The following is a 23909-nucleotide window of genomic DNA, read 5'->3' as shown; positions in this document are numbered from 1 at the left end:
ATTTAAAGTCTTAATTTTTCTCTGTGATTTTGACATGTGAATTTCTTTTGTAGTTTCTGATTCTTGTGTGAGTCTCATGACTTCAAATTTCAGTCTGCTTCTTTTTGTAAACTTTTTGTGTCTTTTTGGTTTACTTTTTGGGCATGAAAAGCTGGTTCATCTAAGCTTCCAGTTCTGTCTTTTGATTTTATATTGGAGTGGCCAGATTGCTTTTGTCTTCAGGAGTTCCCACAGAGGCCCAAGTCAGATAAGGATCAGATGCTCTCAGGCTTTCTCCTAAGGTCTGGATCCCTCTAGGAAAGATTTTGGCCTCTGGAATTTGGCAGTTGGACTGGCCTGGGAGCCAGGCCCAGGAAAGACGCTGGTCTCGGGTAGTTGGTGGCCGTGCCACCTAGAGATGCAAAGGAAGATGGGGTCGGGAAGAGGCCCCAAGGGCTCCTGGGGAGTGTACTGAGGAAGTTGGTTGGTATGGATGCAAAGGATCAGAAGAGGAAAGGTCAGCTCCCCCCTACCAACCCCCACCACCACGTCCAGGAAAGAGGCTTGCAAGTTGTGCAGCCCAGGGAAGCAGAGGGAGGTGAGTGCAGGGTCAGGCCTAGAGGGCTCCTTGGGACCTGAGAAAGAACTGAGTTGGTCTGGATGCATAGGAATAGGAAGCAGTGGTGGTTCCCCCGGTGTCTGGGGCTCCAAGACAAGGAATGGGACAGGATGCTGGCTAGGAGGAGAGACGGGTGGGAGAGATGGGAGGGTGAATGGTACTGGTACATTTTTAAAGGTTTCAATTTATTGGAAAAGGCTGGAAATGACCAGGGCATAAGACATCTTAGAAAAGAAAATCATGCACACCTTGTTTCCATTTAGAGTGAAAAGCAGCTATGTCAATAATTGCCAGGAAAGGCAGCCGATGGAATGGGAAAACACATCAGAACTCCCACATTAACAAAAGGTTACAAGGCATTCAGTAGTCACTCAATCAGACCTGTGAAAGGAAGAGAATGATTCAGGTCATGGGAGGAGAGCAATCTCCTGCCTGTCATGGTCATCTGTGATTTTAAGACAGTTAAATAATGTTAGTTTTATTTCTATGTATTAACAAAGGGTAAAAAAAAATCTCATAGCCTTTTAATAAGTGTGATGGTTAACATTGTCAGCTTGACAGAAAGGATCCTGGATCACCAAAGAGACAGGATTCTGGGCATGCCTGTAAGTGATTATCTTGATTAAGTTAATTGATGTGGGAAGACCCACCCTAACTGGGCAGCTCTGTTCCCTGGGTTGGGGTCCTGTCCTGAAGAAGGAGAAATCCAGCTGAGCAGAAGCATCAATTTTCTGCTTCCAGACCACAGGTGCAGCATGGCCAGCTGCCTCAAGCCTCTGTTGTCACAACTTCCCTGCCATGATGGACTGTTCCTTTGAACTATGAGCCATAATAAACGCTTCGTCCCTTAAGTTTGCTTCTTGTTGGGTATTTTGTCACAGCAACAAGACAGGTAACTAATACTTTTAAGTATGTATCGTTTATTTCCAGGGTCTTAGGGAGCTAGTTGAACAATAGTTCTCACTTTTCCCTCTCCTAAGTCATACAAGTAGACCTATGGCACAATCATTGATTGCGATTTATGTGTGTCTTTTCCCATAGACCCAAGTCTTCTTGAGGGTAGGTGCCATTTTTTCTTTTCACTCTTGATTGTGTCCCTAATGACCTACGGATAGTCACTAAACAAACATAAATAACATTTCAGTCTACGATTAGAGACTAGACATGAAGATTAAAAAGGGTTCCTGGCAACACGGAACTTGTGAAAAGTCTAGGAAGCTGTTTTATTTTACTGCAATCTATTTGGAAAAGAAACAAAGAAAAATGTAATGCTAAATAAAATGCATGAGCTTCCCAACTAGTGAAACCTGACTCAAAAAAGAAACTCATGCTGTGTGCAACATACAGTGTATAAAAGAAACCTCTTTCTGAGACTGGGGTTACCAGATTTGGCAAATGAAAATACATGGCACTTAGTTAAGTTTGAAGGGAGATTGCAACCATCCTGGCAAGAAGAAATGATGTTCTCTCTCTTAAAAAAAAAAACAAAACAATGTGTGTGTCTGCATGTGGAAATGTGTATATAAGTTCAGATGTCCATGGAAGACAGAGGCATTGGATGCCATGGAGCTGGAGCCACAAGCAGTTGTGTGCTGCCCTATGTGGGTGCTGGGAGTAGAGCTCAGGTCTTCTGTAAATAGCAGTACATGCTTTGAACTGCTGAGCCATCTCTCCAGACCCTTAATTAAGTCTGAATATCAAATGGTGATTAATTTTTTTGAACATATATGTCCCTCAATTTGCAAAGAATATATGAAAAGAATATTCATGGCTTATCTGAAATTCACATTTCAATGGAAATCATGTCTTGCTGGGTAGCTCTACCCTACAACATATGTTAATAGCAATACTTCCTGAATGAGAGAAAAATGATTCAGATAAAGAGTTACTATCACCAAACTGTGATTTCAAAAGATATTCCTTAACCATAAAATTTCTCAAATATGAATAACAAATATCTTCTGGAACTTTTGCTCCTATGTGTTTTGATTATATTTTATTTTACACAGTTCTGTCTTTTCCAGGAGACTGTGATCCTGCCTTCCATGGTTTCTCTCGGAAATGCCACCTCCACATTGTCAAGGGAGTGCTGTGATCAGGTGGCAAAGATAAATTAGACCGGCACAGTGCTTTCCCCTGTGTCCAGCTAATGCTCATCATCAGTTGATGGAGATGTATTGTGAACAGAGCAGCAAGGAAGAGGCAGCCTACAGAATGGAAGAAAAGTCTTTATCAAAGGGCTGGAGAGATGGCTCAGCAGTTAAGAGCACTGGCCACTCTTCCAGAGGACCCGGGTTCAGTGCCTAGAACCCACATGGCAGTTGACAACTGTCCATAATTCCAGTTCCAGGGGATCTGATGCCCTCTTTTGGCCTCTGTGGTAATTGCTTTCAAGTGGTGCACTCACATGCGTGTGAGCAAAACACAATAAAATAAAAAAAACAACCTTTTAAAAATTAAAAATCTTTATCAACTATATATCTGACAGAAGGCTAGTATCTAGAAAACATAAAGAACTGAAAAACCACAAATCAAAGAAGCAAATAACCCAATTAAAAATTGGGGCAAGGAACTGAACAGAGAGTTCAGTTGAGAGTTCATCTCAAAAGATGAACTGGCTGAAAGATAAATGGCAGAAATTTTTTTTTAAGTTCAACATCTTTAGTCATCAGTGAAATGCAAATTAAAGCTATTTCAGAATTTCATCTTACACAGTCAGAATGGCTAAGATCCAAAAGCAAATGTGACAAATGCTGGGGAGGACTTGGGGAAAGGGAACAATCCAGCCATATCACTCAGACATATACCCAAAGGACTCTATATCCTACTATAGAGATATCTGCTTGTGATGTAACTGTTAAGAAATAACAACATAACAGTTCAATACTCCTGTGTCCCTTACCCTGATTTTCTTTGTTCCAGTCATGTATAAAAGAGAGCAGAGGGGCTGGAGAGATGGTTCAGCAGTTAAGAGCACTGGCTGCTCTTGCAGAGGACTGAGGTTTGATTCCCAGCACCTACACGGTGGCTAACAACCATCTGTAACTCCAGTTCCAGGGGAATTTGACACTCTCTTCTGACCTCTGCAGGCATTGCACAACATGGGTGCACTTACATACATGTAGGCAATACAGTCATACACATAAAATAAAATTAATAAAGATTTAAAAAGAGAGAGAACAGATACTCACTCAAAAAAGAATGGAACCATGCCATTTGGGAAAAACTGAATGCAATGGGAGACCGTCACTTTAAAGTAAATCAAGTCAGACTTAGAAAGACAATGCCATGATTGCTCTCATTCGTGAATCCTAGAGTTTTAAGTAGACACACAAAGTAATGCGTATATGTGTGACATGCGGGTAGAAGAGAAACTGTCTAAGAGAACAAAGTAGTCTAATGGGGGAGTTGGGAATGAGAACAGTAGAGGCATGTGATGATTTAATTGGTGTCTAATAAGTATATCTATTTATGGGGATAGTGTGACATTTAAATATATGAGTCCTGTGTTTTTAAGACAGACCCTATATTTCTTTATTGAAGACTGTGATGTCTCCACCCCATCCTTCATCAAGAGGAATGAGTGGGAGGTGTTAGTCTGACATTTGGTGTATGGACTTTTTAGTATTTACAGCCTGATCTCTACCCTCCAGTCCTAAAAATCTAAAGTAAAATACAGCTGGGCTAGATAGCTCAGGAGCAGGACACAGCAGAGTGGCATGTATCTGCACTGCTTTCAATGGCACCAGGGGCACGTATGTGCTTCCTGTTTGACAGATGTGGACTGCACAAATGAGGCAGAGTGAAGTCTTGGAAGATCAATGGGATCCCAACAGAGATCTTACCTATGATGAATATAGGAAGCCAGGTGCCATACAGCAGGTATTAGCCAAAAGGCTAAAATATGTGGCCTACCAAATGGGTGCCACCATTCGCTTCTCATGATAATATCCATTCTAGAATCTGCCATGTCCAAGGAGCTCAAAGCCAGCCTACGTATGATCTAACTCCTGCCTCCTCAAACTGGGGGTTGAGACCCCATATAGGGTCATGTGACTGAATGTGAGGGCCATGAAAAGACTGACAACAGTGAAAGTCTTCTTAGCACACAACAAACAAAAATAACAGATTCAAGGTGTTTCTAGAAGTGCTCCTATGTCGCATAGCATGACCGTACTGCAGTCTTGACTTTGAACATAAGCATGCAGTCTGCACCACACATGGCATCTTGGCATGTTACCCCAATGAACGCTGCTTGAAACACCTTGGCTCAGATTCAAAATTGTGTGTTACAAATGCAGTGTTTTACTCCACATACAAAGCTTCCTGTTCTTGTAGAATCAAGGGATTTATGAAAAAAAGGTATATTTTTCTACTATTATTCCTTGGCTATATCAAATTTGATTGTCTATGGATTATACTATTTTAGAATGTTGGGTCTTAAAAATTGCTGTTTGAGTTCTCAACTTATATTTCATAAAAATATAACTCAGTGAATTTTGTCTTGGGATTAGAGCAGAATCTTCAAGCGCTTCTGAAGGGCCCTGAACATATCTCTGCCAGGTTGTACGACATGCTTGTGCTAGTCAACACTGTTGGCATTGACAATTACAAATAAAAATAGCAATCAACTCTGAAAGACATTGAAGTTTCTCTGTGTCCTGAAGTATCAAATATTCAGCTAAGATTTAATTCTTTGTGTAAAACTCAGCAAGTATCTTCAACTTATTCGTGTGCAAATTTGCTTTCCTATTTAATAAATGCTAAAATTATATACAGCCAAAAGTGGTTTCAAAATAAATTTCTTGATGGTTTAATATGAGTAAATGTTTACTTTGCATGTCTATTTTATATACATTGAGTCATGTAAAATTTTCTTGGGCAAAAAAGGGTTGTGAGTGGAAAAAGTTTAAGATGCATTGATCTAACTCTTGCAAAAGCATCTCTCTCCCCTCCCCCAAGTGTTCCAATTCAGGAAAATTTGGCAAGAGAGTTTGAGTCTGATGAAGGATGTGGATATATAGAGAGGAACCTGACCTGAGGTGAGGCACCTCGTGAGAGTAAGTGAGGCAAATGGCACTAAGCAAAGAGGAAAGACATCCTTTTTTTTTATTATCATTTTTTTTCTGGTCTTTTTGAGACAGGGTCTCCCTATAACCCCAGCTGGCCTGGAACTCGCTATGTAGACCAGGCTGGCCTCGAACTCACAGAGATCTACCTGTCTCTGCCTCCCATGTGTTGGGATTAAAGGCATGCACCACCACACCTAGCCACTGACATCCTTATTTTTTTCCTGAGCCACATAAGATGTCTGAGGGAACTTCTGTGATGGAGGAGTGACTCACACAGTCATGAGGCCACCTGCTTTTCAGTGGAGGAAGGAAACTGCTTCTCTATTCATTACCTGATTTTAAAAGGACAGTGGCCGAATTTATTTTTAACTTGTCTTGAGTATCATATACAAATATATCAAATTAACCCCATAAACTGACAATTTGATTGAAAAAATATAGAGATGTCTAAAGCCTTTGACCTTTTCTGAGGCCTTCCCGAATCTCATCTTGCATCTGACCCTCAGTCATTCAGTTCCTGGCTCTTGCTTTTCTTGCCACCCCCCGCCCCAATTCTGTGACATATGTGAGTATGTGTGCATTTTGTTTGCTTGAGCAGAACTTTATTGCATGGTACTGAACTATGTATTTCCCTACATCTTGCATATTTCACTTTCAGTAAGCACCTACATTCATTCATGTTGAAGCATGTAGTTATAATTTTTTATAGCCACTGCTGTACTATATCCCATTGTGCGAGAACATAACAACTTACTGATCAATTTTCATGTCCACAAACCTAGATTTCTGGCATTTTCCAGTCATATTTAACACTTTTAAACTTGCTCAAAAGGTCTCATGTGCAAGGGTGTGTTGAAGGCACATAACCATGAGCAGGATTTCTGGATTTGGGCATCACTTCTAAATTACTACCAAAGGTTATTTTCCAAAGTGGTTGAATCAGATTCCAGCCCGTCTATCTTTTTGCCATGATTTGGTTTAAATATATTACCTATCTAACAAACGATTTATCAAAATACATGACAAATTCTTATGGGGTAAAGTCAGCCCACAGGTTCTGGGACACAATGACAGGAAGATCTTGTTGATACCAGCTGGCCCCACATTTGCCTTCATTCCTCCTTGGCTTATTGTTCTCCAGTGGCTGGGCCAGTGTATTAGTTACTTTCTTGTTGCTGTGGTAAAACATACCATGACCAAAAGCAACTTAAGGAAGAGTATATTTTGGCTTATGGTTCCAGAGGGCTTAGATGTCCATAATGGTGGGGAAGGCCTGGCAGCAGGTGACCAGAGCAAGAAGCTGGTTGATCACATTGCAACCACATATAGGAAGCAGAGAGAAAAAACAGGAGGTGGGATAAAGTTATAAACCCTCAAAGCCTGCCCTTAGTGATGTGCTTCTACTAGCAAGGCTGCATCTCATAAAGGTTCCATAACCTCTCCAAACATCACCATCAATTAGGGACCAAGAGTTCAAATATATGAGCCTGGAGGGAACATTTCACATTCAAATCAGAACAGGATGGCTTGACTGTAGCTTCCTTGCTGTCCTGACTGCCACTCAGGAGATATTCTTTGTTGCTGTTACTTTGAAGTCAAATTGTTCTTAATAGCATCATCCTGATATGAGCTTGGGTCCCTAGAAGTTATCCCTGCACTTGCTGCTGGGATTTGAGGACCTCCTCCTTGTTTTGACTCTAGTTATCATCAGTACCATCCTGGCAGTACAGCTTTTCCCTTTTAATATTCATCTTGACCTTTTTCTGTAAGGGTCACAGATGAAAAGACTCTCAGGTAAGATCAAGCTCTAGTGCATAGCTTGACATATGAAGGTCTGACACATGTTCGATGCACGTTTAAGAACCTTGAATAATTGTATTATGTGCAAGGTCAAGTCCAAAATCATGTTCATTTTCCTTTATCAGTTATGTTGTCCACGCCTGTCTTGGGCTGAATAATGAACCTCAAGTGTTCTGAGAGCATTACATCAACAGAGACACTGCCAGTTTGGACTGACAAGAGCCCAGAGAGGCTGGAATGGAAGCAGGCTGTCAGAGTCCCACATATCTCCAGTCAGGAAGTAGGTTGACAAGACTATCTGCAAGCATGTGCTGTTCTTCTAGGAAAATGTTGACTCTGAGGGCAGAACTATGGACTAAGAGCCACCAAGAATCATTCCAACCCAGAAAGACATGGAGATTGCCTGGTGTATTCAGAAACTGGCTGAGACCAGAGATTCCCCTTTTCCTTTGATGCCACCCTTTTAAAACAATGGTTCTTATGACTGTTATCCTCCACCTGTTCCATCATTTTCTAAGCATATGAGTTGCTTTGTAATTTTACAGTTTTGTACACAGAGGCGAATTTCCCCCAGGATGGATTATGTCCAGAGGTTCATCTACACCTGATTTAGATGAGGAAATTTGGAACATTTGAACGGATCAGAATTAGGTAAGATCTTGGATTTGAAGCTGTAATGGGTTAAGAATTTGGAATACCAAGGCAGGATGGTGACTGTATTGTGATGCAGGATAGGTGCGGACCTCTGAGGGTCAGAGGGTCCACCGCAGGCCGAAGTGTGAATATGTTCAGATCCTAATCTCAGAATCTGTAACTGTTACCTAACATGGTAAGGGACTTTGCTGATAAAATTAACAATCTTGAAGTGGAGATATCTTACACATTAGGTGGGGCTAATGTGATAGTAATGGTCCTTATAGGAGAGAAGTAGGAGGAATCAGAGACAGAGGAAATGGTCATGTAAAGTAGAGATTGCTGTGATGTGGCTAAGAGCCAAGGAATATTTGAAGCCTCTTTAGACTGTGGAAGAGATAAGAAACAGATTCTCCTTTGGAGTGTTCACAAATAATCAATCTTGATTTTTAGCTTTACAAGATTAATTTTGTTTTTCAGTCATCTAGAAGTATAAGGTAATACATCTGTACTTTTTTCAACCACAATTTCATGGACATTTGTTAGAGCAGCAGTCTGATGCTAATACATTGTCTGCTGAACCCAGATCCTGAAATATTTCAGTACATTCAAGAACTATAATTAGAACAAAAGAATGGGCTGGGTGGGGAAGCAGGTTTTTTTTCCATTTGTCAGACTCATTTTATCTAATGACTTTCTATTATCATAAACAAAATAATGTCCTTCAACAAATTATAAAAACAGCTGAGTTGTTTAGTCTTTATAGATAGTATTCTTTAACTTACTACCTAGGGTAGAATACATCAATTTTTATTAAAAACTTAATTCTACTGACACAAACAGACAAGCAAACAAGTACCGTTTTCTAGAAAACCCAAAGTTTTTAAGGAAAGAAACTAACCATAAGGAATAAAATTGTCTTTATCGAAATGCTGGCAATATGCTACTAATATGCCTATAGATCCTGACACCTTCGTTGGGGCTGGCTATTTTGAGCAAGCTTGGAGGTTCTAGCATGACAAAAGTAAAATGTATGAGCTTTCCAAATCTCAGAGACTCTTCTGACTGTGGTCCTTGACCCATGTTTACTGCCTTCCTTTATTTAGTGGAGATGTTGGGCATATGACATCTAGCTAGTCTATACTTGATGTGTGAATGTGCATTCTTTAATTGGGAAAGAATTGTGAATGGTTTCCACTTGAAAATTATATTGAGCTATTGTGGCACCTAGGGTGTAGAAGTAGCTAATTTATGAGCTAACTGCTTTCCCTCAGCAAAGGACCTTTTTCAATTACATACCAGTTTACATTTATGGAACTTGTGGATGGCATAGTCCAGGGAGGGAACCAGATACGTAGATTGTACATGTGATAAAAAAAAATCTGAGAAAGTGGGGAGAACTATATGAGCAAGAACAAGGTACTGATCCTATGTTTAGTGCCAGGCAGGTGGAAGTAATGAATTAGTTTCCCACTGTTGCTACGACAAGTTACCATAAGCTCGGTGACTTCAAACAAAATAGATTTATATAAGTCCTCTAGTTTTGGTAGTCAGAGTTCAAAATAGTTCCTTAGTTAGGGATAGAATCAAAGTGCTGCCAGGGCTTTTTTTCCTTTCTAGAAGGTCTAAGGAAAGGTCTACTTTCTTTCCTTTTCTAGCCTTGAAAGAGATGCCCTGGCTCAAGAGCCTCTTTCCATGTTCAAGGCCAGCAACCACATATTGTCTCTCATACTGCACATTCTGAACCTGACTCTTCTGTCTCCTCTTCCACATCGCAGGAACTTTGTAGTCACCTGACAAATCTAGACTAGTCTCCTCCATGTTGAAACCATCTAACGACCTCTTTTGTACATGCAATTCCTTGTTTTCAGGGGTCCAGGCTTTGACATCTCTGGGAGGTCATTATTCTGCTTCCAAATGGCTTTGCTGGGACTGGAAGTGGTATTAGTGGGGCTGGAAGCCAGGGTGACCCAGGGGAAGCAGAGGTGTAGTAAGAGTTACAGCCGTAGAAGGAGAATTGCCTGGTCAAGATGAATGTGTAAGGGTGGAGGAAGAAGTATCTTAGCTCCTCACAGGAACATGGGAAAGGGTCCTGGGCACATCTGCTTCAAAATATCAAGGCTGCCTGACTTATCGAGAATCTCAAGCTCTTTCCAGTGGATGCCAGAGAATGTTTTTCTCCTGTTTATACCTTATCATATGCACAACAACTGCATACAGCTTTATGAAGTGTACCAAAGCTACAGGAAAAAGACTAACTCTGCTGAAATTGGCATCTAGAGCCACATAAAAATCTATCCCCCAGCCTATGTGATAGGCTGAGTTCTTTTAGTGGGAAAAAGATTCTCACGGTCATGTGATTAGAAGCATTCTCTCCAAGCCCTTCTTCAGAGCAGTCCACAGAGTGGCAGTTTGTAATCTAGACTCTGTAGTCAGGGTGTTCTTCCTGAAGACAGGTCAGGTAAGGTAAGCGTGGGTGTCCAAAAACCTCTGGGCCTCGGAGTCTTTCAAAAACTGGAGAAGAGCTCCTTATAATATGCTCACTAGTTTAAAACAAAGTCATTTTTCTGCCATTTGGTTGAGATTTACAGCAAATGGGATTCAGAGGATTACTGCATGAAGGAAATGTCAATGTTAAATGTACAGACAGTCCCTTTAGTGCCACATGTCATAAATTAAAAGCAAGTGCAAGTGAGCAGGCTTGGCGAAGGGGAGCACAGTGAGGCACGAGGCAGGCCTGCATTTGCTTTTCTTTCTGGAGCACACATGCGCAGCTGCCCTGGCTGGTCACCCTCCTCCTCCTCCTGCAGTGAGAAGTCAGGCCAGGGATCTGCTGGTTCAGTTCTCAGCCACCTTAGCAGTGCTATTTCAGCAGCTTTGTGCAAGGCCAGCATCAGGTGTCACAACTACCCGGGTGACTGGGTTAATGGCTGTGCTGTTTTCCCTGGAGAAGCGGGTTGAGACAGGCCTGTCTTTGTCTCTGCTTGGGAGACATCCGAATTTAAAACTTTGTCCCAGACAATGTGCTTGGGAACGCTGGGGTGTGGTCATCTGACCTTGCTTGTTCTCTGCAGTGCTATCAGCTCTGTTAGGAGTGACAGGATCCTGGGGCCTTTCCTGCCTTCATTCTGAGCCCAAGTTTGGTTTGAGTCCTCCAAGTCAGGCCAGTGAATGACCCCCTTTCTGCTTGAATCTCCTGTGACCACACAGTGTTAGCTCTGCGCTGCTAGGGTATGGGAGGCAGGGTGGAGGTGGGGGGACATGGATGCTGTGCTTTTATCCCTCTCATTTCCCTTGCCCATCTCTCCAACCACAATGGCTCTGATCCAAAGATGCCAAGTTTGCACAGGACTCTCCCTGCAGCTAATATCGCTCAGCTCTGCACAGCTCTAAGTGCTGTGTGACTTTTCATCAGTTTATCCTCAGAAGCACTCAGGCTGTTGATGTCATTTCCTTTTGATTTGTGAGGAAGCTCAGGCTGGAGGTTGGGTAACTGATTTGAGCTAATTATGTCCCCTACTAGCTTTACATGTGGCTATCCTAACCCCAACACCTCACAATGTGACTGTATTGGAAGACAGGATCATTGACGCTAAACTTAAGGTGAATGAAGTCATATGAGTGGACGCTCTATAAACAAGTGTCCTTGTAAGAAATGAGGACACACAGACAGACACACAGACAGACACACACAGACACAGACACACACACAGACACACAGACACACACACACACACACACACACACACACACACACACACACACACACACACACAGGAGATCTGGCAGGGAGGCCGGGTGAAATTCGAGAAGGGAGAGATCTGTCTGCAAGCTAAGGAGCACAATCTCTTCTGACACCTGGATCTTGGGCTTCTGGCCTCCAGAATTGTGAGCTCAGAAGTTTCTCTTATGTAAGCCATCCAGCCTGTGGCACTTTGTTATTGTAGCTGAGCAAACAAATACAACTTTCCTGAAACTGCACATACCCTGGGAAGCTGCCTGTTCTAGTTTGTGCACTGAAAGACTAAGTATGTCTCCATCACCCTCTCCTTTCCTGTTCACATTTCCCGACCAATTCTGGAGAAGCCACTCTCAGAACTGACTTCATGCCACTCTGGTGTCTCTAGTTATTTTCAGATGACCTATGATATTTTAAAAATCCTTATTTTTAATTAACAGAAAAAAAAAAAAAACCCGTGTACAAAACAGCTTTTGGTTTTCAGGGGCAGAAGGCAGGTTTCAGGAAGCCAGACAAACAGTAAGGTTTGGAAACTCCCCAATGAGTGGGGCTTTCTGATCCCTGGGCAGTGACCAGTAGCCTCATCAGAGGAGCAATTCTCAAAGGGGGGGGGGGGCAGGCTGGCTGGGAGAGTGTGTGTGGCCCTGGTGAGAGGCAGGCACCTAGGCTGCAGACTTAATTCTCCCAGCTGGAAGCACCAGGTAGGAACCCACTGAGCCAGAGAGGGTGTGGGCAAGCCTGCCTTGGCAATGCCCGAGGTAAGCTAGTCGCCTGGCTGGTTGACCCTGATCTACCGGTTGAGAATGTCTGCCCCAGTGGATCTTACACAACTGCGAATGCTGTGTTTTCCTAGGGACAAGACCAAATGGCAGTTGGGGACTCAGCTCTGTAGGGCTTTCACATCAATAAATTAGACCTCTCAGCCCTGGCCTTTCAGGCACACCTGTTTTTCTATTTTTAAAGAAATTTGTTCTACTAGTCAGTTATCTTTTCTGTAGCTTATAATAAGCAGCATTAGCCCAGTGGCCTGATTTTAGCTGTAGACACACACAGTTCACAACTTTTTTTTTTTTTTTTTTAAATTTTCGCTGGTTAGAGCTAGATACTTCTTTTGTCAGTCTCTTTAAACAAAACAAAACAAAACAAAACAAACAAACTATCTGGGCATAAGAAAACAACACTCACCACCAGTTTATGTCGCTTTAGTGTAGGTTTAAACAGAGGGGAAAAATTAAAAGATTGTGTATCTGCGGAACGGAACTGTGATCGTGGCAGAGACAGCTGTGACCTTGAGCGTGATCGATAGGCCTCTTCCTCCTAGTCAGGCAGAACTGAACTCCAACTATTTTCTTCCCTGGCATCTATCTAATGATATTAAAATTTTCATTGATTATGCTCGATAGTTTGAAAATTGAAGCAGACCCAGTCAAACTCCATCAACCCGGCCGCCCTCCAGTCGCCATTGACTGTGCCGCACAGCCGTAACTAAATGCTGCCACCTAGAGGGCAGCGTGGGAACGCCACCACCACGGCCAGTCCCCGCTGGCACTTCCGCCTTTCCCTGCCCCCTACTCCACCCGACTCAGAATCTGTATGTTTGACTTTACTGATTTTGCTTTAAAATACAAATAGGAAACTTTGTGTTCTCTAGGGAAAACTCTATAATGACGCTCTAGATACCCTCACACTCGTTTCTAGTAAGTGAGATAGAAATATTGAAGGGGAGCCTCAGTTTGCTTGGACACGGGTCTGAACCGATACTGCAAAGACTGCGACTGGTCATTAGTGTTTCCTCTTTTTTAAATATTAGAATGCGAGTCAGCCTCTGATCGGGTTAAGGAAGTGGACGATGGCCAGCCCATGCCTTCTTGGGTTAGTGACCTTCGATTGCGGACTCTTCTCAGGAGGATTTCCAACTTCAGATCAGCCTGGACACATAGTGTCCAAGAGGATACATCCTCCCCCTCCCCCTCCTCCTCCCCCCCTCCTCCTCCTCCTCCTCTTCCTCCACCACCACCTCTTCCTTCTGTTCTTCTTCCTCCTCCTGTTCCTCTCCACAGTTCCTCTCTGAGCTCAAGGGCCTGGCTATCTTCCAGAAATCATCTAGCCCAGGATCAAAGGTGATGCTCCTCCCAAGGACCTTTGTAAATAAATAGCAGACTGCAAACAACAGAAGAGCTTGCAAACTAAAGACAAGAATAGCCTAGAGGTCCTCAGGGAGGCCTTCTATTGGCTTAAAACGACTTCCACCCTCACACCACAGTGCTTCCTATTTGTGCAGATGGCCACTGAAGTTCTCCTTTCCCCTTTAGGCTGAAGAGTGCTGCTATCCTGCTACATCAGAGATTTGATTCCTCCCTTGGAAGGCCCTGGCATCTGCTCTCTGGGCGTGACGGTCCATTGCTGCAGCTCTCCCCTAGTGCTCTGTAGGTAGTGCCAGGCCTCAGTGTCCATCCCACACCTTCAGGAGCCCTACAGGACTTTGTGAACCCTGTGACTATTCCCCAACGCAGACATTTGTTTGACTAGCAAAAGAGCATTTTACACTGTTGAAGAGCTTGAAGCTGTTGTTTAAACATGGTGCATTTGGTCCAATGGTTGGAAGTGTGGTGAGTGAGGTTGGTACATCTGAAGAGCTCCCACCACTCTGTGCCTTTTCCCACTCTGAAGCTAGCAACTGTCTTGCTAACTGGAGAGCTTCTAGCACCTGTGGCAGGGCATCTCTAGGGTGGTATGAACACAGGCGGCCTCTGGGGGAGAAGGGAGGGCTCTCTGTTCTGTACACTGTAGTGCAGGGAGTTGGTTGCCTTTGGTATTTGAGTCTCTCCCTTTGGTGCCCCATTCCTCTGGTTTTGGAAGATATCATCTGCACTACCGAACAGAATCTGTGCTCATTTTGACAGTATGATGTTCATTCGCAAGCGAAGTGCTCTCCTTTACATGCTGAATAGGATTTGTGAGTGGTCTTCTCTATAGTTTGAAAGGTTTTCCTCTGCCGACAAGCTGTAGGCAGCTGTGATCACATGGGAGAATAGGCTGAGGGCAGTGGACTTGCTTGATGGCCCTAAAGTTCTTTAGAAGAGCCCATTTTACAAGAGCTCAGTGTAGTAGGCGCACATTCCCTATGATTAACATAACCGAAGGGTTGGGGTTATGGCCGCCACCTCAGGGTGACAGTGCAGTTGCAAAGTCACAGTGATTCTGAGGGCTTTGCTCATGGAACATGAGATATGACAGGTTAGTGGAAACATGTGATTGGACAAAAACTCCCTTTCAGGAAAATGATGTAGATTTGCATACTGGTTCTGCACTATGGCTGAGTTTTGTTGTGGTGGCATTGGGGGTTAACTGAGACCAACCTTTCTTCTAGAGCTTTTAATTATGCATAATCACCACCAAGCTTTGTTCTGGGGTATCACTTTCATCTGAAGCTCAAAGTGCTCTTCAAACATTATTAACTCATTAAACCTTGCAACACTCCTGGGAAGCAAGGTGATTAACCCATTTTGCAGACAGGGACATAGAGGCACAGAAGATTTCAGTAACTTCCCTAATGTTGCGTGAATCAGAGTTGGGTAGACAACAGAGCCCACTAATGTTCCACCCCCAGTCTGCTTCCCAGAACCTTCCCTCCTCCCATCACAGAAATGTAGTCACATTTAGGTCTTGGTCATCATCTCTCCCTGTTTTGTGAATATCAGTATGGAGCGACATACTGAAAATTTCTACCCAAACCAGCACCAAGCATTTTTAAAAACATAAAACCTACACTTTTAAAGGAAGAAGAATGTGTATATAATCACCAAAATAAAGTTGGGTTACCCCTTAGGGGCCTGAAAGTCCTCAACCTCTTCTAATAGATACCTTTATACTATTCTTAAGTAGAACCAGGAAATTCCATTTGGCCAGGCAGAAATGAAACTTGAACTTTGCAAGCATTAGGATTCAGTTTGAAACTGAGACATGCTAACATCTGTCTTTCAAGTTTGATAAACAACCTTTTCTCCTTGGCTTCACTTTAATGCAGGCTGGTTTCAGGTAGAAATCACTGTCATTTTAGTGGAGCTAGGGGAAGGGCCATGGTGTGTCACGGTGGTTGTCAAAGGGGGATGGTTAATGTTGGTGGATCTACTGAAAGCCTGGGGCCTGGGGCCAAAAGACAGAGTAGCAAATTCAATGAGAAATCATGAGTCTCTTCGGGCCTTTGTGTTTTTTTTTTTTATGACTTTATTATTTATTTATTTATTCCATAAACATTTGTATGTCAGCTATTGGCTAGATCCAAGCAACTCTAAGAATCAAGCATCTCTAAGGTAAGTGATATATTTTTTTTTTATATAAAATCTTTCAGAAATTTGCAATCAGGGAGCAAAGATGAGTTATCAAGTGAACAAATATAAAAAGTAATGAGTAACTGAAGCAATATTTACAAAATATAATCAGGATGAATTTTCTTGAATGACATAGGGAACTTTTCCAAAAGACAGTTCTTGAGTACTGAGTAGGGTGAGTCAGAAGGATGGAAGAGGCTGTTTTGGAGGTCATCAGGGCTAAACTTTCAGGGCTATTTGGTGAACAGTTTAAGGCTGGTGTAAATTACAGCAGCAGCAAGCATTAACTGTATTTCTAATGTTATTATTCTTGGTTAGGGACTACAGACACAACAGGTATGATTCTAGTTCTCAAGCAAATTATGATCTGTTACAAAAAGTAGGACAACTAAGGCCTGGAGAGATGATTCAGCTGTTAAGAGCACTGGCTGCTCTTGCAGAGGATCAGGGTTTGGTTTCCAGTACCCACATAGTGGCTAACAACCATCAGTAACTCCAGTTCCAGAAGATCCAATTCTCTATTCTGGCCTCCCCAGGGGCACTGCACACACATAGTGTACTTACATACATGTAGGAGAACACTCATACATAAAATAAAATAAATTTTAAAATTAAAGTAGAACAGACAGTATTGTGTGGCATACCATTAATACAACTTTAGAACTTGGGCAATAAGCAAAATAGAAATCCAGAGAAAAGAGTAATAAATACAATTATGGGAGAGATAGAAACTGACTTGGGCTTTGTCTTAGTCTGTTTTCTATTACAGTAGCAAAACACAAATGGGGTAATTTTATAAGGAAGAGAGATGTATTTCTCACAGTTCAATGCCTCATCAGGTGAAGGCCTTTTTCTCTGTTGTAACAGAGTGCCCACTGGGGTCTCTTCCCTACCTTATGAAGCCAGAGATCCCTCCACAGGAGCCTCTTTTAACCCTAAGTACTGGCAAAAAGGCTACCTCAGAATATTAAAACATATGAAGTTGGGAATTAAGTTTCTACCATGTGGAGTTATTAACCATAAGAGGCTTCAAATAAGAGCCTGAAGAACTTAGCAGAGGAGGTTTAGAAGAGATTCTGCGTAGCAAGAATAGAAAAGCCGACGAGGAAGAGGTAGGCCATGTCTAGTGGACTAAACCCTAAGCGTTGTGGCTAAGGCAGGGCTGATTTAAGAAAGATAGGAGATCCAAATGTGGAGAGATAGAGTAGGACTAGTCACTTTCTAAAATGATTCATGTTGAACCCTTTCCCTTTATATTGATTTACATGCCAAATGCTCACTGGAGTCTTTCTCAGAAAGCTGTTCATTAGCTTTCAGACCTCACCTGAAAACTAGGAAAGTTAGGGTCTTGCTTTAGCCTCCATAGAGAACTGAGGGTTCCTATAAGCTGAAACATTTTTGATTTATTTATTTTTATGTTTATGAGTCTTTTGCCTGCTCGTATGTAAGTGCACCCATGTCATGCAATGCCTACAGAGGCCAGAAGTGTCAGATTCCCTAGAATTGGAGTTATGGATCTATGACTGTTGGCCTTCATGTGGGCATCTGAGAACCCAACTCTTGTCCTCTGAAGGAGCAGCCAGTGCTCTTAATGGCTGAGCCATCTCTCCAGTCCTTTGATGCATTTTGAGTTAGCTTTCATATGATTTGAAGTAGTGATCCACATAATTTATTTTCCTGTAGATATCCTGTTGTTCCAGTATCGTTTGAGAAACAACTATCTTTTCCTCATTTAATTGCTTAGGCACTCTTGTAAAAAAAATCAGTATATTAAATGTGAGGACTTATTTCAGGACTCTCAATATTACTGCATTGATCAATATGTCTATCTTATGCTAGTGCCACACTGTTTTGATTGGTACAGCTTTGTAGTAAGTTTGGAAACTAGGAAGTGTGGGTCCTCCAACTTCCTTCTCTTCAAGATTGTTTTGACTATTCTGGGTCCCTTGAATTTCCAGATTGTCTTACCAATTTTTGCAAAGAACTGAGCTAGTATTAGATTACAATGAAACCATAGATCATTTGAGGAATATTTCTGTCCTAACAACAGACTGTGAACATAAAATGCCTTTCCTTTATTTAGTTCTTTAGTTTTTTTATCTATGGTTTTCAGAGTATATCACACTCACTTTAAAAAAATTTATTTCTAAGTATTTTTTGTTGGTGCTATCATAAGCAAAATTCTTTTCTTTTAAAAATAAATACATTTTATAATGTAATTAATCTATCTATCTATCTATCATCTATCTATCTAACATCTGTCTATCTATCATCTATCTATCTATCTCTCTATCTATCTATCTATCTATCTATCTTCTATCATTTATGTATGTGGGGGTGTCACAGCATGTATGTGGAGGTCAGAGGACAACATGCAAGAGTAACGTCTCTCCTTCCACTCACAAGATTGAATTCAGGTCATCAGACTTGAAAATAAGTGCCTTTACTCACTGAACTATCTCAGCAGCCCATAAACTTCTTTTTCTCCCCTTTTGTTATTTTTGAGACAAGGTTTCTCCATAGCCCTAGCAGATCTGGAACTCACTATGATGACCAGGCTAGCCTTAGTCTCACAGAGATCCACCTGCTTCTGCCTCCCAAGTGCTGTGAAATTCATCTTAACTTCCTTTTTACTTTTCTCATTAATATTATATTACAACTGATTTAAAATTTTTTTTATCTTAAAGCCTTACTGAATTTATTAGTTCTAGTAAGGATTATGTTTAAAAAGCAGATTCCTTAGGGATTTTTATACCAGGCCAATATTATTATTATTATTATTATTATTATTATTATTATACAGTATTGATTTGAACCCAGGGAACCCATATCTTACATATCCTAGGCAAGTACTTGAACACTGAGCTACAGCCCAGTCTACACTCCAGTGTGGTTTGTCTAATGCCCTGGCTAAGAATCAGCTTCTTGAGAGAATGTTTTGGAATGTAATGTCAAGCTGCGTGCCCTTCCCAAGCTACCCACTCCCAATGCCATCGCTGGGCTAAGCTATCATCCTGGAGTCAACTGCCAGAGTGCTAGGAGACAAAAACATGGGAGATGGAAAACAAGGCAAGGGAGAGGATGGAGAGAGAGCAGTGAGAGGAGAAAGAGAAACGGGAAGGAGGCAGTTGGAGGAGAGAAGGAAAGGAAAGAGAGAGAAAACAAGAGGTGGCTCTAGATGATCTCTTTGGGCTCCCCACAGTGACAGAAATGAAGTTCTTAGTTCGTATGTGTGGTGTCCCTGTCACAGTGGTGGTAGGCAGGCAATGGTACAGCTCAGGGAGGCCTCTTATCTCCTCTATGCTAAGTAGACATGTTCAGCTTCCTTAGTCCCCTACAGGCTCATGTGTTTGAATTTTTGGTCTCTTGTTGGTGGTGCTGTTTTGGAAGGTTTTGGAGTCTGTAGGAGGCAGAGCTTTGCTGGAGGAGCTGGGTGGGTCTTGAGGTTCAACATTCCAGCCCTGCTTCCTGTCACTCAGTGCTTCCTGACCATAGGTGGTATGTGACCAGCTGCCACACTTTCCTGCCTCCATACTTTCCCCACCATGAGGGACTGTATCACCTCAAAGCATGAGGCAAAATACTTCCTTCTTCTCAAGTCACAGCTTGTCAGGAATTTGGTCAGCAATGAGGAGAGCAGCTCATATAGGCAGCTTAGAAGGAAGTATCATCATGTCGGAAAATGGTGTAATGTAAAGTTCCGTGTGAAAAGTGCTGGCACTGCTTCGTCAATGGGCCTGAAATGACACTGAGCCAGGACAATGCACAGCACTGCTTGGCTTCCCTGGCCACTCCTGAAGGTCCATTGGAGTGAAAGAGTGATGGGAGCACAGGGGAGGCAAGGGCCCAGAGTTGTTTCAGAGACCCCATTCCAAATGCTGCTGTGTGCTGAGGGCCGAAAGCAACCAAGATTACTGATTTGGGATGAATCTGCTCAGTCTCTGAATGAGTGTGCTTGTTTAAAATTGGGTAAACTGAGGGCTATTGGATCCTGAAGATTACTGATGTCTGAAAGAAGTATGATTGTTCAGGGTTTTCGGTGAGAAGTATCCTTGAGCTATGTGACTTTTAAAGAAAATTAATCAGAAAATCAGCACAGGATGCAGGCAGCACGAGGCTGGGAACTGGGCAGTTCTGGAATAACAAAAGGCAAACAGGACCCTCCAGGAAGTGGGGTGGCTCAGAATTATGAATCACAGAGCCCATTTCTTACAGTGATTAATGATGAATCACTCTTTTAACTTTGGACAAAATAATGGGCTGCGTTTGAGGAGCTCCATTAATCACCATGAGAATTAGGCTTGTGCCAGTTCATTACTGCAGGGTTGACATGTGCTGAACAGTTGAGCCGAACTTCAGGAAGGGGTGAACTTTAGGAAGGGCTGACTTAAAAGAATGCAAACATCAGGGGTCTGTTCTCACCTGGCTGGGTGGGGATTTATGACAGGAGAGAAGTCCTCTTACATCATTTCTTACCTATACTCCCCTTTCCAGAAGCCTAACAAAACACCAACTACAAAGTCTTTTGGCTTTTTGGTACTCAGGGTCAGTACACAAGAGATAATTGCGACATATATCATAAAATCTGGTACTTTTATCTTTTTCCCGTTTTGCATGTTTCCTGTATTGAGAAAGGGATTAAAAGTCTACTGTCACTGGGGCTTCAGCAGGCATGAAAGTAAGTCAGCAAATTTAGCCTGTTGTTCTTTTTTAAACAGCAAAATCATCCTTGCAAGATTCGTTCTTCTCCAAAGACTTCTTATTATAGATAATGAAAACCCGAGCTGCAGGCAGCATAAGGGAGAAACCTGGTCCATATGAAAGAAGAAGCCACACTAGATTGGTTGTTTGGCCAACTTCAAAGCCTCTAGGCTGGAAAGGGGGTTAAACAGCTGTTCTGACAGATTTAAACTGATGTACTTCAAAGGTACACAGGCAGCGTGTACGTCTCTGTGGCGGTGAGCAGAAGTGATGAGAAACACAAGGGAATGTCATGTAGTCCTTGACTCAAATAGATGCCATTGTCATACAATAAAAATTCCAGCTGAATTACAAAGGACATATATTGTTAGGTCTTAATGTCATTAGTTACACTAAAAATCAGGACGTACATTCAGATTACTATCTGGACACAGCTTGTCCTATAGAATACTTTTTTAAAATAAATAGTCTATGAGGTTTTGAAGGGAAATCAAGGATTTAAAATTTTTATAGCAAAACAACAATTATAATAGGCATATTTTTAAAATATGCTTTTGTTTTTTAAAATATTTTTTATTTATTATTTTTATGTGTATGTGTGTATTGCCTGCATGTAGGTAAGTGCACCCATGTCGTGCAATGCCTGCAGAGGACAGAAGAGGTTGTTGGAGCCCCTGGAACTGGAGTTACGGGCAGTTGTTAGCTGCCATGTGGGTGCTGGCATTCAAACCCGGGTCTTCTGTAAGAACAGCCAGTGTTCTTAACTGCTGAGCTGTCTCCCCAGTCCCAATATATGCTTTCTTAAAATAAATTGTTAGAACTTAGAGAAGGAAAAAAGATGAAAGGAATTTGAAAAATAATCTTGGGTCACTTAGCGTATACACAGTGCTATTGGCACTCTGCTGGAGACTCCAGTTGCAATGCCTCCAGGTGACCTGGCCCTTCCCTTTTACCAGCAGCATCTCTGAGCCCTTGAAGGCTACAGTATTTTCATATCGCAGCATCATTTGCCTGTCTGTCACCCTGTAATGGGACCATCCTGCCATTCTTCCCTCCATGGGTCCCTCTTTTTACCATTTCCCCAGAACTGGTATAGGAGGGTGCTTTGAAGGTTCTTGGTTGGTTAAGGTTTATTTCACTGAACTATATTTTAAAACATAAATACTGAAACCGAGAAACACAAAGACAGACCATAAATAGTACTCGCTAAAGAATAATAGACCACAAAACAACTCACAAGCACCACCTTAGGGGCAGCTAGTGATTTAAGAGCCAAGCAGAAGATTTCTAATAAAATTGAAAAGATGCAGCCCAGGAAAGAAGCATGGTGTTTACAAAGAGCTTAACACTAGAAGGCTGAAGCATGGTTTGGAAGAAATGCTGGGGCCGGGCTTCGTATCCACTGGGGAGGGAGGCAGCAGGCAAGAGGATTAGACACTAGGACAAAGAGTCCTGAGCTCAGGCTGCACCTCATACCAGGAAGGAGCTGCCAGCACCTTTGAGTAGTCGGCCGGTAGATGGTGGAAGATCGAGCCCTGGAAGGTTGACAAGCAGCCCAGTTGCAGAAGGCGTGGAGTGAAACCCACAGGGAAGGATGGATTTGTTCTTCCTCATTCAGAGACATGACCCTGGAAGTTTTATTGGCTAAACTTCCAGGAACTGTGAAGATCATAGAGAAACGTTGGCCCCACTCTGTTTCCTGGGGTTTTCCATTACACTGAGAAGAAAAGACAAGCCTTTTAGGTTTGGTGCCTAGTGGAGAGCAGAGGGCCAGCTTCCCAGGGCTTCTTGGAAGAACAGGTGATTGAGGAAGTGGTGGGTGCTTGGCCGCATGGCTGCCTGTGATAGCACACATGGCAGGAAGGCTTGGGTCATGACTGAACCAAATTTCAGAAAAGGTGACCCCAGATGCATGCGTGGAAGCAGGGAATCTTCTACCCTCCTGTGAACTGTCCTGATGGATGCTAGACACTGCCACTAATTCTATGTCCCTAGTATCCTGAGAAAGCAGACCAGATAAAAACTAGGAGGACACTTGAAATCCAAATCACTGACTAGGATATCAGAGACTGAGAAATTATCTCTCTGAAGTCCAGACAGAATTCACCAGAAACTGTTCTTTTCACTTCTGAATAAAATTTAATGATGCTCTTTAGTCTATACAGAGTCTCAGTTGCTTTGGGCTGCTCACACACAACACCTTTTGCTGAGTAACTTATAAACACCAGAAGTTACTGCTCATAAAACTGGAGGCTGGGAAGTGTTAGCTCAAGGCACCAGCAGAAGCCCGTCTGCCGAAGGCTCATTCTTCAGAGAGTATGTCTTCTCATATGGTGGGGGTGGTAGATATGCTCTTGGATCTCTCTTAGGAGGGCACTAATCCCATTCGTGAAGGTTTCCCTAATAACCTTCCAAAGGCCTGCTTCCTAGTTCCACCACCTTGGGGGTTAGTTTCAACACGTGATTTTTTGAGCTACGCAAACCTGCAGACAGCAGACAGCAGTAAAGGTTTCACCAGAGTCAGTAGACGGTCTTCTGGAAAGACAAGTACTGGCTCCGCATTGCCTGCATCTCAAACAACAGGATTTGGGTACAGTAACTTTACTCACTGAACTGAGCTGGAATGTTACTTGAATATCTTTGGAATTTTCCTCATTCTTTGCAGTCTTCGGAGGTCAGATTGTTGAATTGAGTGGAATTGTGAACTGACCTGTTTTTATTTTCTCTAGCTTTTTAAACTAAATTTAAATTTATTCAACAAATATTGTCTATGCTAAGCACTCTTCTAATAACTCAGAATTTATCAGGAAAAACACAGAAAAGTCTTTCTGCCCAATATTTAACACAACAAAAATCTGCAATATTAGCTGAAAATAAACTGTAACAACTAAATTTCTCCTTTACAATAAATGGAGAGATGTTTGATTGGCAATTTTCTATGCCTTTCATTATTGTTGATTTTTGTAATTCTAGTATACAAAGGCTCCAAAATCTCTACTGCAACTTATTTGCTATTTATTTCAGTTTTTATCTCC

The sequence above is a fragment of the Nannospalax galili genome, unplaced genomic scaffold, assembly GCF_000622305.1.
Source record: "Nannospalax galili isolate Female #2095 unplaced genomic scaffold, S.galili_v1.0 scaffold397, whole genome shotgun sequence".
Lineage (NCBI taxonomy): Eukaryota > Metazoa > Chordata > Mammalia > Rodentia > Spalacidae > Nannospalax > Nannospalax galili.
Note: the sequence above shows the minus strand (reverse complement) of the source record.